This window comes from Phalacrocorax aristotelis, chromosome 10 (genome assembly GCF_949628215.1).
Source record: "Phalacrocorax aristotelis chromosome 10, bGulAri2.1, whole genome shotgun sequence".
Taxonomy (NCBI): Eukaryota; Metazoa; Chordata; class Aves; order Suliformes; family Phalacrocoracidae; genus Phalacrocorax; species Phalacrocorax aristotelis.
Genome location: NC_134285.1, coordinates 4,297,312 through 4,314,715, shown reverse-complemented (window position 1 = coordinate 4,314,715; position 17,404 = coordinate 4,297,312). Strand labels below are relative to the sequence as shown.

At 43.2% G+C, this 17,404-nt stretch overlaps 1 long non-coding RNA gene across 2 annotated transcripts in view; it reads right to left on the bottom strand.

Annotated features, from left to right (window-relative positions):
• Positions 1-16,337, bottom strand: part of LOC142062959 (uncharacterized) — a 36,397-nt gene extending 20,060 nt beyond the window's left edge. For both annotated transcript variants that reach the window (XR_012662591.1, XR_012662590.1), the window contains exons 1-2: positions 16,116-16,337; positions 15,857-15,989 (exon numbers count right to left, since the gene is read on the bottom strand). This is a non-coding gene — a long non-coding RNA (uncharacterized LOC142062959). The remainder of the gene's footprint in view (positions 1-15,856; positions 15,990-16,115) is intronic.
• Between the last annotated feature and the right edge of the window lie 1,067 nt (positions 16,338-17,404).

Below are 17,404 nucleotides of genomic sequence, written 5' to 3'. Positions count from 1 at the left end.
CATGTCAAAGACTTGGGAGCTCACAGAACACGCAAAAGAGCAGAGGAGCAAATAGCCACCCTCAGCCAGAAGAATGACCTCCCCACCCGACCACAGGAGGAGTGTTATCAATGGTTAAAGGGTTAGTATTCATTTAGGCAGGGCATTGGCTTTCTCAGATGACTCATAAGAAGCTCCTTTTCAGAATACAGAATTAATAAAGAGCATATGGGATGATGCGTGAGATTCACAGACAGCCTGACTGTATCTTAAATAAAGTTAAGTCTTTAGAAAACAGAGGAGACTGAGAGGCCTCATTGCTAAAGCAAAGGATCTAGTGTCACAAGCCCCGAGTTCACCACTGGTGCTCAGCATGGTCTATGGCAAGTCAGGGTGGCATCTTTTTAAAATTAAAAACTCCTCTTTAAGGATGTGTGTGTGTATAAACAAAGAGATTTTTTGATACTTAATTTTAAGAAGCTATGGCCTGAGTCATGGAGATTCAGATCAACTATATCAACAGGTACATTAAAGAAATCTTAATAAACTCTGCAAATGAGGCAAAATCTTGCATTTCTTGCTAATGGAAGTTTGCTGCCATAAGAGCCAGGAGTTGTAGCAGCCTTTCATAGGATGAACACTGACTCCTACCCCTTCATTGGGAACAAGAGAAAATGTTGGATGCTGAGGAGTGCCTGGCCCAAATGATGAAATCAAAGATGGACCTACTGAGCCAGATCCTGGATATGATGGAGCTGACATGAGTGCCAGCAAGTGGATGCTGGAGGATTAGCTCTGCTATTTGAAATGTGACTTGGAAGGGCTGGAGACTACCTTGGCTAAAACTGAGAAGGAAAAGCAGGTATGAAGCATGGCAGAGATTTTTTTTTCTGCCTCATTCTTCAGGGAAATGAACCCCAGCAACTGTTACAGCTCCTCCAGGCACAGCACCCTTTGGGATGCTCAGATTCACTCAGCTGATCTCCCCTACCGTTTCTTATATTATCTTCCAGCATCTCATATAACCTGGGATGGATTTAACTCTACACTTCACCCTTCTACCCCATAGTAATAGTAATTTCACAGCAATTTCCAGGGATCCCTCTACATAAATACATCTGCATCTGCTCTACATTCATTATTAATTATGCCCACTCTTACATGGCAATGCCGGTAGGCCTCTACTTACAAAACGTCCCCCTCCACAGCCATGTAATTCCTTTCCATCTAGCCTGGGGGAATACTTCTTCCCCTCCTGCACCTGAACTGTTTTTTATTTAATGTAATTGAAGAAGTTTTAAATACTACTGCTACTGTACTGTAGCAGCCATGTGGCTGGCTGCTGCTTCTTCTGAAGTCAGTGTTAACATCCAGAGGATGTTAAACTCACAGATGCCTCATATGTCTCAGAATTTATTAACTGAATCTCAGATTCCTTCTAAAGAAATAAAAGTTTCCAGTGACATTTTGTCCCAGTGCTTCTAATGGCTTGTGTGATCCACAAAACCTGCGTGATGTTCCCTTTCCTGCCTGCGGGCGTTAGATCACAGCGTTTGAACTCTGACTTCAGATCTCTCTGCTCAGAATGACTCAGTCACTAAATTCCAGAAGGAGAAGAGGGCTTTGGAGGAAGTTCATCAGGCAGAAATAACTGCTCCATCTTTCTTCACTCTCTCCCCTTCTCATTCTCCCACTCCGAGGAAAAGAAAAAAAATTGCCTGCTTGCTTAAACACAGCAAGACTACGGTTTGCTGCACAAACAGGAAGGGGGCCGTGTTTTTCTAGGTGTTAACTCATGGCAGCACGGTGAAGTGTTGCCAGTTTGTGCCACTGCCCAAAGGAGCTACGTGAGTTGCTGAGGGCAAGCCGGATTCTTCTGTAAGAGTCAATGCTGGACTGAGTTCCTGTGGGCCTATTGAAAATACACACACGAAGCGCATACTGCTTTCAGGAAGCACCTCAGCTGAATCTATTCTTTGGGTTTTCACTCTTGCCAGGGCAGGGTAGTTAGTTTCTCACCCAACTCTGTTCACTAGTCTTGGTCTCTCCCCTCCTAGAAAACTGCAAGGAGAACAAGGTGAACAACCTGACCAAGAACAACAGCAAACCTACCACTCAGATGCACAAGGTGAGGTGCAGTTGCTATGGTCTACACTTTAGCTGGCCTTCTTCATCTGTTTTTGACATCTTGGGCCCTTCTGAAAAACAGCAGCTGTATGTGTGTTACAAAGTCCTTTTTCACACCAATTCCACTTTTTTCAGCTAGCTGGAGGGCAAGTAGGAATAAGAAAAGAAAACCCATGGCAAGGTGGAAAAGGCTTATAAAGCAGAAAGTGACCTAAAAATGACAATTGCTAATCTTAGCAAGATGAAATGAGCTGACCTTGGAAGACGTTGTAAAGAAGTGTCAAGTGTAACAGAATTGCCCGGGATACAGGATCCTACTGGGTGCAGTTGTGCTACATCACAGCTCTGGCAGCATCACCTACACCTGAAAAGTCCCTTGATCATAAAGTCACTGGGAAAATCCACAGTCATACCCTGATCTCCTCAGTATTAACCTAATGACAAGCAGAAATACAGTTCAGCAGTTCAGACAAGCAGAATCAGAAATACAGGATTTTGTTTCCTTTCTCTGACTCATTGTCTGATATTTGTAATTCATCTTCCCCACTCACCCACATTAAAAAAATGTGTATAATCACCAGGAAGTTATAAGGCTTAAATGATTCATGTTTATGTAAGGCCTTATGATCCTCAGATAAAAACTGGTTTAGAAATGCAAAATATTATCACAAATTAGAACCTTATTTTAGTGTCACTATTGACTACTTTAGTGATGGGTCTGCCAGCACTTCTCTGACAAACCTCCCCTTAGAAATTAACTTCCCAGAATACAAATCTCAACTCTATATTATTCAAACCATTAATTTACCTAGTTAAAGAGCTAAGTAGCTAAGGCAATGTGTATAATCATTAATAAACACTGCCAAACTTTGCTAATTCAAATTCTAACACAGCGCTCCACAGGGAGTACAAGATACTTGTGCTTCAGAGCAAGGCCACTAGGACGCTTAAGTGCCAGAAGAAAAATTAAGTGCTGGTGTTAATCCTTCAGTGCGGCAAACAGACCGATCGACTTCCTGGGGTGCTTGTGCCTTTACTTGCAGACTAGGTAATGATGGGCTGAGGAGGAGCTTCACCAAAGGAAAAGCAGACTTAAGTGCCCTGCCAGTCCCACTAAGGAGACAGGACACTAGATCTCAACCCACTTTCAACAAAGATTAACCTGTTCACTACAGAGTAGAAACACTTATTTGGCTTAACTCATTTGCTGTAACATCCTACCTTTTCTTACACCACAGCAACCTGCTTGTGCAGCTTTATCTTTTTGATTACAACTGAGTTGGTATAAAAGATTAATACAGACCTTTTAAGCCTACCCTGTTAAAATGGATTCTGTAGCCTATCAGCCTTTAAATCCTTAAATAACAGAACCAGCTGAGATCTAGTATTTATTTTTCCCCTAGTAGATCTTAACTTTTTTTCTACAGTAGATCCTGACTACTCTTCCATGAGCTTCTGAAACCCCTCGGCGTGGAAACATTTGCCTCTTTAGCTTCCAGTGAAACAGTACTTCAGCCAACTCTGAGATCCAGCTTGCCTTGGATATTATCTACTCACTCTAAACTCCACTTTCTTTAAAGTCTGGGGAATGTATGCTCACTGCAGATCTCCTGCCAAGCTGCTCTGGCCAGAAGAAAGGTGATCTGCTGCAGGGACCTCCTCTTCTGCTTGCAGGCAGCCAGCATAGACGGCTGATGGATCTTTTCCTCCACATTAATGCCAAAGGCTCCTGCAAGGCACCCACCCTCTCACTATGGAAGGAAAGGAGGTAAATAAAACAGCTCACGGGATGCACAGCGTCGCCATTCTGAATTAAAATATTTCTTTCATCCAAAGTATTTCAGTGCCCAAATATTTAACTAAAAACTCACCATTTCAACAAAAACATGGCCCGCAAACCTAGATTGCAGCTATTTCTATGAACAAGCCTCTATTTCCATCAAGTAACCAAATCAGCTTCATTATATTCCTGAAGGCCAAATTCCAACATGATAGAGGAAGTTAACCATGCTGCAGATAATATAAATTGTCTACTGAGACACCTGGCCAGGTCTTCCCTGCTTTTTTGGCTCAGTATACCCAGGAAAAAAAACCCAGCGGAGTTGACAAACATATAGAGATGGCAGTGAAGAAATTAAGATTCTTGTTTATATTTCCACAAATTTCTCTCACATTTCTTGCTCATAGACACTGCTGTGCTTGTGTGAGCCCCCCCTGGCCCGTATATTGAAGAGTTGGAAGAATATCTGGAAGTTGACCATGCTGTAAGGACAAAGGTAACAGTATCTAAGGAGGAAAAAACTCCTCAGGGGAGTGGTTACACCTCTGAAAAGACCTGACAACATTAAACTACTAATTAAAAACCAAAATCCCTCATGAAAGAATAATGAGATGGACAACAATCTCGAATTCCAGTTTTAGCCTGTGCACACTCAGCGTTACAAATTGCACATGCTACTCCTTTCCCAGAAACCTCTGAAGAAGCCACTTACTGATGGGGCAGCCCTCCACAGAGCAAGAGAGTAGCAGGTTGGGGAAAATGGGGATTTCTCTGTCCTGTGCTTCAGCTATCAAATCACCACATCCACCTTTTAGAGTTCTGTAGTGATGGATGGATCTACTAAAAAAAAATCTTATGTACATTGGCAGGATGTGGGTGTTAAATATATAATCAGGTTCATTAACAATGGAAAAGTCTGAAAAGGTTAGTCCCAAAAAGGTTATATTTTAATAGAATGCTCTGAACACATTCTAATGACTAATACAATTTGATAGCATCAATAATAAGTAACATTTCCATTTCGATTCACTTTAGAAATGCTAGCTAATTAATTCTCAACTGTACAAGGACATAGGTCAGTGTTGTTAGACACCTTGCACAGGTGGGAAAACAGAGGTAAAGGAACTTGCCCAGTGACACAAAAAGCAGCATTGCTGGTTAAAGCAGAGCACAGCATTTGGGAATTCCCGTTCCCTCGCTGATTACACCTCACACCTGCTACCACTGTTTCCAAAATGGTTATGCTTCTAAGTATACACAGGCTCTTTGGCATGAAATAAGAATTTCTTCCCCTCTTTCCCACTAGGTGGAGAAACAAGGAAGATCGCCTGGAAGTCGCTGGTGTTGCAACAACTGCTCAGGTCAGACACCTTCCCCACATCTGAGCGTCTTGTCTCTTTCCTCAGAGCATGAGAAACATCATGGGACTCTCTAAAGGAGAAGCTTCTTCAGCAGCTTCTCTGAGCTCTTAAGCGGGCCAGATCCTGCAGACCTTACCCGACCTTCCCCTCACGCTGCAGGCCTTGGAAGGGGTAAAGCACCAAGGCTCCATGAAATTCACTGTGAGCTTTGTTATTCCTACAGAGTTGGGGCGGAAGGTGATCAGAGATTCATTAGAAAGTTGCTAATTCAAAAGCACACACACAAAAAAAAAAGTAGGCAGGGCTGTTAGGTGTGTTTCTATTGTTTTGCAAGGAAAATAAATGGCTTGGAGTCCAGAGAATTACTCTGAGCTTTAGCAAGGAGGCCTAGAGATGGTTAATCTTTCTCGAAGATACCAGCCACTGACTTTCTAATGGATTAATACCAATGATGGGATTTGTCTCAGATAAAGAGACTATTAAAGATAAATAAAAGGCTTCCAGAAACCTTTTTTATAAAGCATCCCCGAGGGCCTTACTGAGACTCCAAGGCTGCCAGATCCCAGCTGACAACACGTACTTGGCCCCTTCTCAGATCTAACAGAATTGCAAGTGGGAAGCTGGGCTGCTGAAGCTTCTCCTTGAGCTGGAGGAGGCAGCCCTGCAGAGCGAGGCCACGGGCTCTATCCTGCGCAGGAAGCACACAGTTGCCCCAGCTGAGATGGCAGAACTCGTGGAGAATCCCCAGAGTGAAAGTGAAGCTGGAAATGGACAAACGGGTCACAAAAGCAGAGATGGATGACTTCAGTGCAAGCATGGAGCCTCTGCAGAAATCCAAGGCGAGAGGCCAGCAGAGAATTCCTGAACAAGCCACCAGTGCAGCCCCGCGTGCAGCCATCAGTGCAAGGCAGAGTTCAGCTTTCTGCAGTGTGAGCTGATACCAGAAGGCAGCTGTTTGCAGGTGGTGCTGAACGCTGCCCGCCCCGGTTTATGGAGCGGGCATCTGCCTTGCTAAAGATCAGGACACTCCGCACTCCCCCTGGCTATTACAGTCATCCCCTTATAATTACAACCAACTGGAATAAACTGTGAGAGAGGGAGGATATTTCGGCCCTTCAAGCCTTACTCAGCAGCATATGACTGACTTCTCGCTTACAGCTGAACTCAGATGCTCGTGCTCACAAGCTGGAAGATTACCTGTCTTAAGCCAATGCCCAGTCGGCTGAGGTGGAGAAGAGCCAAGCTGAAATTAATGCCAGCAGGATCCAAGGTAAATTCCTTGACAGCTTTGTGCAATGTTACCTCCCTCTGATCCTCCTCTTCCTCTACATTTCACCTAAATCTGGCAGCCCTGCCCTGTCTCCTCTAGTCCTTCCAGCCTTCGCTTCTCATTCTCTCCAGTCAGATTGAATTAGTTCCTCTCCTGTTTCTTTGTGCACTTTTCCCACAGCCAAAAACAGCCAGCTGAGTCGGGAGCATGAGGAAGCTCAGAGCAGGCATAACCAGATTGTCCACATAAAGATTTCCCTCACTTTGCAAGCAGATGACTTCAAGAGGCAGCCAGATGAAGAGTTAAAGGTACTGGGGACCACCAGCTGCCTACAGAAGTTGCTGCTGTCACGGGACATGCAGTGCCTGCTCTTTTGCATGCTGTCCACTTCAGAGTAACAAATCTTTTGTGTTAGCTCTCACAAAGGAAAACTTTCTCATCCAAATTAATCTCTGGGCTTGTTACCAGCTGGTCTTGGAAGTGGTGTGAGGGACATGAGCCATGTATGGATATGAAAATAAGATACAGAATCTCCATGAGTCAGCAGCGAAGAGAGACCACACACCTCTTGATTCTCCGTCCACTGGCCATTCAGTAGTGGATGGTACAGCTGTTTATTTGCATAGATCACACAAGTTTGGCTTAAGATATACCAGTATTTCGGGTCTCTGTCTGACACATCTCTCTTGGAAATTTTTGCACACTCTGAAGAGTAATTCTAGTGCCGTACCTGTATATCAAAAGTCTGGCAATAATTCCCTCTGTGTCCAGAAGAATCACCAAACGGGTTTACTGTCATAATTCCTTTGAAACACTTTTTGAGAGAAAACAGTGATGACGACAAGCTATGTTCTGTTTTCAGTTGTATGAGCCCGATTCAATTCACTGCAGTACAGTAAAAAACAGGTATGGAGAACAGGAACTTGGCTGCTGACCAGGAAGATATTTTGAAGACTGAGATGTTTCTAGCTGATCCAGAATTGAGTTGTACAAGTGCAGCACTCCAGCTCTGGGGAGCGAGGTCAGTGTATTTGTACTTCCAACAGGACAGACACGTAGTAATGGCCGTGCTATCTCTAGTCCTGTCCTACTGCTGTAGTGAGCCTGGCCAACACCAAGCACAATTTGGACCCAATGAAAGAGTAGTTGGAGGACTCTTCCTCCTCTCCTCCTCTGAAGAGAGCAAAGCTGAGCTGCATTGCCTGGTCTCTAAACACAACGCTGAAATTGTAATCTGGAGGACTAAATACAAGACTGATGCCATTGAAGGAACTGAAGAGCTGGAAGAAACCAAGTGAGCACTCAGCTTTCAGGGAGTCTGGGATGGGACTTACGGCAGTCTCGTTATTTATTTTGGCTGCTGAGTCACAGCTTATAGGTGTGATCTGTTAGGACTCAATTTGGTAAGACAGAGAGAAAGCAAAGGGCTCCAACCAAAAGAAAGCAAATAATACTTGCAATAATAAACAGGAACTATTTAGACCTAACACTTGTACACTGATAACAGAAAACCAACATCGATCCTTTCTGATAAAGGCTTCAATTTGGATAGCCTTTCTTTATTCCAACAAGAGCTTTGCTTTTCCAGCAGCCCTACAAAAGCCACTAGCATTTCCTACGAATAAAGCAAGCATCAAATCAGAGTAAACCCCTTAGAACCTGGTTCTTGAGAACTGGTATTACAGGCTAGAAGTTGAGCCAATCTTTGTAGCAGTCTCCTAACAGAGTTAACAAAGGTGCATTCACATAATGGCAACGGAAGTTGAGGCATCTGGAGGGTTTCACTGTGTGCCTGAGCAAGCTGAGACAAATAGAATAAGCTACTGCATCTCTGCATGACTTTGTATGAAGCTCCAGGGGTATTCTCGAGGGAGAGAGGCTACTTTGCTCTTAGACATACCCCAGTTCTTGAGATACCTGAAGGGAAGGTGGAAGTGTCCATCCATCACCAGGTTACAATCCAGCAATAAAGAGCTGAGCTGCGGCCCAATATGCCGTATCTACCAGTGGAGGGGAAGAACCAGCCACTGGTTTTACAGTCCTTTTTCTGAGATTGCTGCCAGGATTTCACCTTTGCACTGGTGAAAATAGTGATGGTGCTCGAGATGAGGGCTGCTGAATCCTACCACTCCTCACTCCATGAACTACTTATGCACCAAGATATTTCTGCCCTCCTTCCCCCAGGACAAAGTTGGCTGTGAGGCTCCAGGAACCAGAGGAGACAGCTGAATCAGTCCAAGCCTGGTTTGCCAACTCAGAGAAAACTAAGGGGACCTCACTGTTGGTGTTGAGAAGGCAAGAAATCCAGCCATTCAAGAGCACACCCAGCACAAGCCTGATCAGCAAGATGGAAGATCTGGTACTAGAAGCCCTGGGAGTCTTTCTGTCAACTCAGGTCAGCTTTGGACTAGTCCTTTATTTCTTACTATTTTAAGATCTCTCTATAAAATGTCAAGTAATCTGTACGGCCATGAGAAGCAAGGCTAAGATTTATCACATCAAGAGAAAACCCAGATGAGAGCTGCAGCTAATGCCTAGGAGCACACAGCATGCTTCTGGCAAGCTCATTAGCTGACTTCCAGAAACAAGAGCACAGCTAAAGAAAAAGCCCTCCTTTACTGCAAGGCAAGGTATTCATCTTCTTTTTAAGGATAATGATATCCTCCTTTGAACTTTCCAGTGTTGCAGTACCAGTGGGTTGGCCACTGGTTATTAACTACCATACTCAAAGCAGGTCTAAACAACATGTAGTTTAAACACTAGCAAGAAACGCTCCTTCATTAAATTAGTATTTCTATTCTTGCTAGTGTTAGTGTAAGAGCATGAATAGTAGTGCAACTGTGGGACATTTGAATAAAAATGTTACTTAAAATAGACACAAAGGCTGCTCCAAATCCACTGAAGTCCTTGGGTATCTGCCAATGACTGCAGTTGGCTTTAGAACAGGTCTCAAGAGCTGAAAATCCCACATACAGCATTACATGACTGGGCTGAAAAAATCTGTTTCTTCATCACTTTCTTTAATGAAGCAGTTCTTTATTCTATGGTTCCTGTGGTGTGCTTGTCACCATGGTATCTGAACGCATGTGCAGATCATAAGGATATGTAGAATATTTGTGATTAAACGCTCCTAGGAAAGAAAAATGTGCCTTTATTCTTTCCCTTCATGACAAGCAGTTAAACAGATTCTAAAATAGTCTTGAATAACATCTTGTTTGTAACCGAATCGTCTTTGAAATAAAGAGTCACACTAATCAACCCAGGCAATTACTAACAGCACATCTGCACAAGGAATATCTGAAGTGGAAAACATTTGCTCCACAGCAGCATCATTATAACCGCAGGAGCAAGGAAGACTATTACACTGATGGGAACTGGGCGATCTTGTTAAATTCCTAATGGTGAGGAAAGAAAGCCTCGTAAACATTTTAATCATCCATTCAGAGTGACCAAGAGAAACTCTGGCAGTCATTAGAGCGGCTGCCAATTTAACTGCGACTAGCTGGCAGGACACACAGAGAAGTGAAGTGTAAAGAAAACTTGTGTCCGGTGAATACTTGGCTTTCTCTTTCCAGGCCAATGCTGCTTGTGCTGCCCTGGACAAGAAGCAGAGAGCCTTTGATAAGATGCTGGCAGAATGGCAACAAAAAATGCAAAGAGCTGCAGGTGGAAGTGTATAGTTCCCAGAAGGAATGTACACAACTGAAAATTTTGAGCTTAAGACCACCTGTGAAGAATCCTTGGAGCACCTGGAATCTATGAGAGAGGAGAACAAGGACCCTTCAGGGTAAGTACTGGTTTGATGTTAAAAAATTCTGCAAATCATAAGCCCCTTGATTCCTACTGAATGATCTCTTGTGGTATTTTCCAGCACCAATTCCACTTTTCTCACTTCTTGCAGTGCTTTCACTCTCTGGGAACACACATTTGATGCACCTAGTTGCAGGGTAGGTTCTGCTCTCGGGGCAGAGTCTGCTCTCCCCCACACACCAGCCCTATTGGACCACCCAAGACTGTAACCAGCACCAGTATACTGCTTTCAGGACACTGACTCTGGGGATAATGTTCAAGATCAAAGTCCTTTCTGAACCCTCAAACCACAATCACAACAGCAGCTTGGCTGTACTGTTATACTAGGAGGCCATTACTCCAGGCTGGGCCGTGTATCACCACTAGAGCTCCACATAAGGGAATAATGGATTGGTTACAGCACCAGGCTTAAATAAGACAGGCTGCAGTCCCAGTTCTAGCCACCAGCATTCTCTCTAATTCTGAGCAATTCACTTAGGGGACTATTAACAATGGCCAGCTTTACGCTGGGAAGATGACATTCCCATTAACTTCAGCTGGGAGGATTGGGCATCTCCAGGAATTAGTTCAGAGCAAGTCAGTTAGACTCCCACTCAGAGTCTCCCTCTTTGCATCACCTCTCCCCCCTGACTGTACATGGAGACCAGCTGCATTGGCTCTTGGGGTTTGTTGGTTGTTGGTTGTTTGTTTTTTTTAAAAAACACTTCTGTAAATTGCAAAAATTTATCTCTTACAGGAGGCTGGAAGATGACACTGTAAATATTTAGAAGATGCTACAATCTGCTGCCCTTGCAGCCAACAGAAACCAGCAATGGACTCCCTGGCACAGACCCAGTGTTTTCTGGGCTATCTACCCCAACCCTTTGCTCTGGCCTACATCGGCTGGCAGAGCACCCCATTCTGCTCTACAGAGATGATGTGGCATCCTGTTTTCATTTTGTAAGAGCAACCATCTGAAAGGGGGAAAGGGGAAGGCTGGACAACAACTGGAAAAAATTTCTCTTGATTTACTAGGCTTCATTCTTCCACCTCCATGAACACATAGAGCGAGCAGGGCTCATTCAGAAATCCAGGATAATATTTAGCAACGAAAGAAAAGGGCAGCTGATATAAAGTGACTGGAATAATTTCATGCCGTTTCCATTCAAAGAATCTGCCTGGTGCACTTGGTAAAGTTCATAGTCCTGAAATAAACCTATCATATGAAATATCCGTTTTCTTCCCTAGAGGAAATTAAGGATCTAATCAATCAGCTGGAGGAGGGAGGGATGAGCATTCACGAGCTGCAAAAGATAGAAACTGAAGATTGAGAAGGATGAACTGCAGGTGGCACTGGAGGAAGCAGAGTCTTCCCTGGAGGTACCAAAGCTACAGATGTGAGAGCAGCATGCCAGCCCGGTGGCTGCTGCCCACATTCCATCAGATGGATTTTGTATGTATAACCCCAAAAACAGCATTTGTTCTTCCATCTGTTGCACCCTTGCAGGCTGAAGAAAGTAAACTGATTTGCATTCAGCTGAAATGGGCTCAGGTTAAAGCTGGCATTGACAGGACAACATGTGAAGGAAGAATTTGAAACAACTGGGTACAGCAATGATATGACATTAAGCCACAGGCAAAGGCATGGAGGTTTTAAGTTAGAAACTACAAAAGTTTTATGATCATTAAGGGGAATTACTCCTTTGACCAGATTGTCTGGAGGTTGTAGAGTCTCTGTTATTGGAAGCTAAGTGCAGTCTGGTCACATGTTGTCTGGAGGGACCGGTTTAGCAGGACGTGATCCAGATTTTAGGCAGTGGATCTTTAATATGACCTCTTGAAAGCCCTCCCAGGCCTATGTTTTAAAAGAAGGCAATTGTGAATGGCTTGGTGCAAAATACTGGCATCTCAGTTTCAAACAGGTTTGAAAAGTTACTGTATTTTTATACTTTGATACAAAGGCTGGATCAGACTCAACATAACAGAATGCTGCACCATATGCTTCACTGGACTCTGCAGAAATAATCACCAGCATGCAACTGAGTCTCTGCAGGCGAGTCTGGAGGCTGAAGTGAAGGGGAGTGCTGAAGCTCTCAGGCTCAAGAAGACCGACACTGACCTGACCAGCATGGAAATGGAGCTGGATCACACCACCACCAACAACAGTGAGCTTGTCAGGACACCAACTAAACTGCAATAGCATGTTAAGGTAAGCTGGAGAGGGTGGAAGCAGGTCCCTGGTTGGAAAAGGGTTCTATTTTATAGCTTAAGCAACAAAGCAGAAGATTATGTACTCTTGTTTAGACAGACATCCTGAACAAATTGAGAATTTATATTCACAAGCCCTGGTTCTCCCACTCATACCAATTTCAATCTGCAGTAGTTCCAACAAATCTTATACAAGGCAAGAATTACTATCAGCTTCTGTCAAACTAGAAACCCAAGGAACTATTCCTATGTAATTAAAACAAAACAGTTCTGTTTTTAAGAGAAGTTGCAATTGCTGTTTGAACAGGACAGCCAAGAGATGGACTAGAAACTGACAGAGATGCAAAACTAAGGAGCTTCCTTCAGCTCTTCATTTGTAAATTAAAACTAAGTAAGTAGATTAGTAAAACGCTAGTCTCTCTGTTGGAACAAAGTGATACAACTGCTGCCAAAAATCCAATTTTAGTAACTTAAAGAGTAGCGACAAAGATTCTTTCTCCCTATACACGTGTGTGTGTATATATATATCCACACACATACGCTCAAGCCGAACTTGTCCTCAGTTACATCAATCTCTGTCAGAAGTAATTATCTTAAAGTCAGTGTGGCTACACTGATATAAGACAGGCATACGTGACACCGGGATCCAGTGATGGAGGTTTTTTGGAGGGTTTGGTTTTGGTCTTTAGGGATTTTTTTTGTTTGGGTTTTGGGTTTGGTTTCTTTGTTTTGTTTTGTTTTTAAATCTGGCATCACCTTAAAGGGCAGCTTTGCAGAGAGACCTCCTACATCTTTCAGATTCCTCTCCCTTCATTATTTACATTAATTTTTCATCTGTTTTCAGGACCTTTGGAACCAAATGGATGAGGATGCTCGCCAGCACGAGGAGGAGCTGCAGGAGCAGTACATGCTGCCTCAGTCCACTACAGACAGAGCTGGAAGAAGTAGAGACCAGCCTGGAGGGCAGCGAGCACTCTCACAAACTCCTGGAGCAGGTAGAGGTCACAGAGAAGACATAATGAACTCAATGTCCACGTACAGAGAAAGTAGAACTATTTATGCAACATCTCTCTTGTCAGAGAGTTTATGTGTATGTGGTTTAACATTAAATCTTAACTCTGGGTACAAGCGCAGGATTAGACCAATGATGGATAAATATGACAGAGGTCTATAAGACAGGTCTGATAACTCTATGGAACATAAAGAGCTCAGTCTTTAGAGATATTATAGTAGGATTAAAAAAACCAACATCTTGGCCCAGCTTTGCTCCTAGCAAAGCCTATGAAAAGACTTTTAGCAAATTCAGTGGAAGAGTTAAGACAGTGCTGAGCCCTTCTGAAAAACCCACCTTAAAAGGGACAGTGTAAAGTTCTGTCCCCACTGAAGCTACAGTTTTACCAGCTGTTTCCATGGCGCTGGGGTTTCTTCCATAGACTGTAACCCACAGCGCGATCCATTCTAGTGAAGTTTTAAGCATCCTTGCATTACAGATTGCAGTATGAAATAACATACCTGCCATTTCATTTTGTGTGTCGATTTAAGAAGCTGCCTTAACATAAAGACTGCACATGCTGACATTTCCAAAAAGAAGAGTATAACTTCTGGAAAGGACTGATAACACAAGAAGCATTTCCCAGCTGCAATTATGGGACATCAGTTATAAAAACTGAGTTGTAAATGTGGGTTTTATTCAAATAGTTTAAAAAATGCAACCAATACATTTACTTTCCAATTGACTGATGGTAAAAGGATACCGTTTTAGCAGGTAGGCTGCTATCTCCATAGCAAATTTGAGTTTTTAAACTTATTTGTTATACAAAACCTGCATAGCACAGAACTTGTGCAGCATTCTGGAACACAATGGCACATTTACTTGATGTTGTTTTGCTGAAGAGCAGCTTGTATTGCTAGAATGCAGTTTTTCTATTAAAGCCTTTGTAGATGTCCTTCCTTAGAGTGGGTTTTTTTTTTATTATTATTATTTTTACAGTAGCAACAACCACAGTTCTTTAGTGATTCATATCAGTAAACAGTAAGCACTAAATGAGCTGGCGGGCTCCTATTTTCCATGAGATAAAAAGACACATCATATTATAAACTGTGGAACAGAGACTATGTTTGTTGGGAATGCAATCAAATACAGTTTCAGCTGGGTCTAAAGCCAGCTGCTGCTACTGCAGCATAACTTTGAAATAAATAATATTGGTATATAAACTCAAAACTATACACAGAGAAATTCAGGAAAACAGACTGACTCAAGGCCTTCATGAACATCAGGGTCTATTTCTGCCTCAGAGGTGTATCATCATTTTAGCTCTCATTTAGCATGCAAGTAAATACACAGGTCTTAATGTTCTGTAATGCATGTTCAGCGGGGATGAATCCTACTTGGCTTAACAGTGCACAATTTTATAGAGAAAAAACAAACTCTACAGAAAGCTGTGATGCACAAATCATCTCTGAGAGCCAAATAGAAGATCTGAGCAAGTAAGACATTCTGGGTCTCTAAGACTTCTTTCTGGCCTCTAGAATCAGTCTGCTTAGTACTAAATGAAAGCTGGAGCCTGACCTTCAGTACACTACTAATGAGCGTGAGGAAATCATCAGTGAGTACTGAGAGGCTGATGAGAGTGCAAAGCAAGCTGTGGCTGATGTAAGTCACCTCCCCACCTTTCTACCCTTTACATTGGTAGCTGGAAACCTTAAGGTATATATTCCATTATTTCTCTCCAGTGCTGATTTGAAAGCGCACTGTTAATAAAACATGTCAGCACTTGCACTGCTTTTTATGATCCTGAAAAGCGGAATGCATGTTAGCTCACTGATTGCAGCTGGCAAAATTAATCCGCAAAAGAAGAAATCCACTTCCTCTCTGCCTCCCTGGTAATCTACATCACAGATGGCACCCTGAGGAATTCCTCCATTTCCTCTCGATTCATCCTTTCTTTCACTTATTACACAACTCCACTCATCACACCTATCAGGCCTCCAGCAAAGAGTAGGCCGGCTTCCCTCTCTAGCTAGTCAATGGCATTCGTAATTGGCACAGAGGGGAGAAAAGTTGCCAGGACTGAGCAGATTGCTCCTTTGGCACTGTGCTGACAACTGGCACTTCAGAAATATCACAGCTAGCTATGGATTTAATGCACAGCACTTCCTCCCAGAGTGCGGCTGAGCCTTCTGCCACCTTTGTGCTTTCAGCTACTGCCTGTTCAGACAGTATCTTCACCTTCCATCTACAGCACGCTCTCAGCCACCTTCTTTCCATTGAAAGGTAGAAATCAAAGCCTGAAGTGTCATTAGAACTAAAGCTATTGACTTAATAATAGGCAGGGATAATACCTTCGACTACTCCAGTGGTACTGAGTGAGCATACCACCACCTGGTTTATGGTCTGACCTAGAGTTGTCCAAGTCAGCCGGGATTACTTCCATTCCTTTCAGTGAACGGTGGGTCCGGTCTTTAGAAAGGCAGCCTACGACACACAGAAAAATTAAAGATATAGCAAAATTTCTCAGAAGGTAACATACGGATACTGGGTCTATATATCCTAGCTTTCAATGCCCTGCATAAATAGCTGTGCTGTCAATCTGTTTCATACCTTCCTCACAGGTTTCCTGTGTGGCAAAAGATTTGTGTCAGGAGCAGGATCATTGTGTGCACCTGGAAAAGATTAAGAAGAACTATGAAACTGCAATAAAAGACCTGTAAGTCAAGACAGAATAGGCTGAGCATTTAGCCAGGAAAGGTGAAAAAAAAAAGCACCAAGGTGAAACTCCAGGGTAAGAAAAACATGTACAAATATATTAGAAAGATCACTCCAACAGAGCAGCTATGAAACTCTTTCCTGCACCTGAGCTTCCACATTCAGCACCAGTACCTGGAAAGGAACATTTTCATTTAACAGCCAACATGTCCTAAAGGGAATGCACTAATTTAAGGAAATCCAGACTAGGCAGAAAAGACACACGTAGGACACTCTCAGCCCACTGGAGCGCAAGAGAACTTCAGCACTTTGCACCCCGTGCAGAACTGATCGATCAGAATCTTTATGGTGCTTGAGTAGAGCAGTAACAAACCACTGGTATCAGCAGCTGATCTACACCCATGACGGAGAATTTGCAAGTTGTACAGTCATCAGCATCATGACCTGCCATTTATTTTTCAACTGCAACAAAACTCTAGAGCACGAGCAGCTTCCTACTCCTGGGGTATATGCCATCTTCCTACTTCTTTTTCTGATCCTCATAATTCCACATCAACACTTCAGATCCCTTCCATAATCATTTATCCTTTTGCTCCTTTTCAGATGAAGGAACTGGAAATAGACTCCAAACAGAAACACCATGTGGAGACTGAAAATTCTGCACAAGAACAAGAGGCATCTAAAGGAGTTGGTCTTCCACAAAAGATGGCCACAAAACCAACCAGTGCATGCAGGGGCTGCTGGAAAAGACACAAACAAACTGTAAACTCACAAGAGGCAAACTGAGGAGGCTGCATCTATTCCCTGCTCCAGCTCACTGTTTCACCACGCAATTGTACCTTGTGCACCAGGGGCACTTTGCCTCCCCAAAACACATACTGCAGGAAGCACACATTCAATTTCTACCATGGCACCCCAGATACCTGGCCCACTGTAGACTTGCATGCACCTGTTGAGACAGCCACCCAAAAATGTGCATCATTCTGTACAAAGGATTACTCCCCTCTCCCTTCTTTGCAGCCACTGCCTGTCTCTAATATGTGCACAGGTACAAACACACAATTTAAAAAATACCTATTAACTACTATTCTTTAGGGTCATGACTATGCTCTTTATTTTGATGTCATTATGCACAGATATCGGACATGTTCCAGGTCTGTTTTTCTAGTGCAAAGATTTCTGTT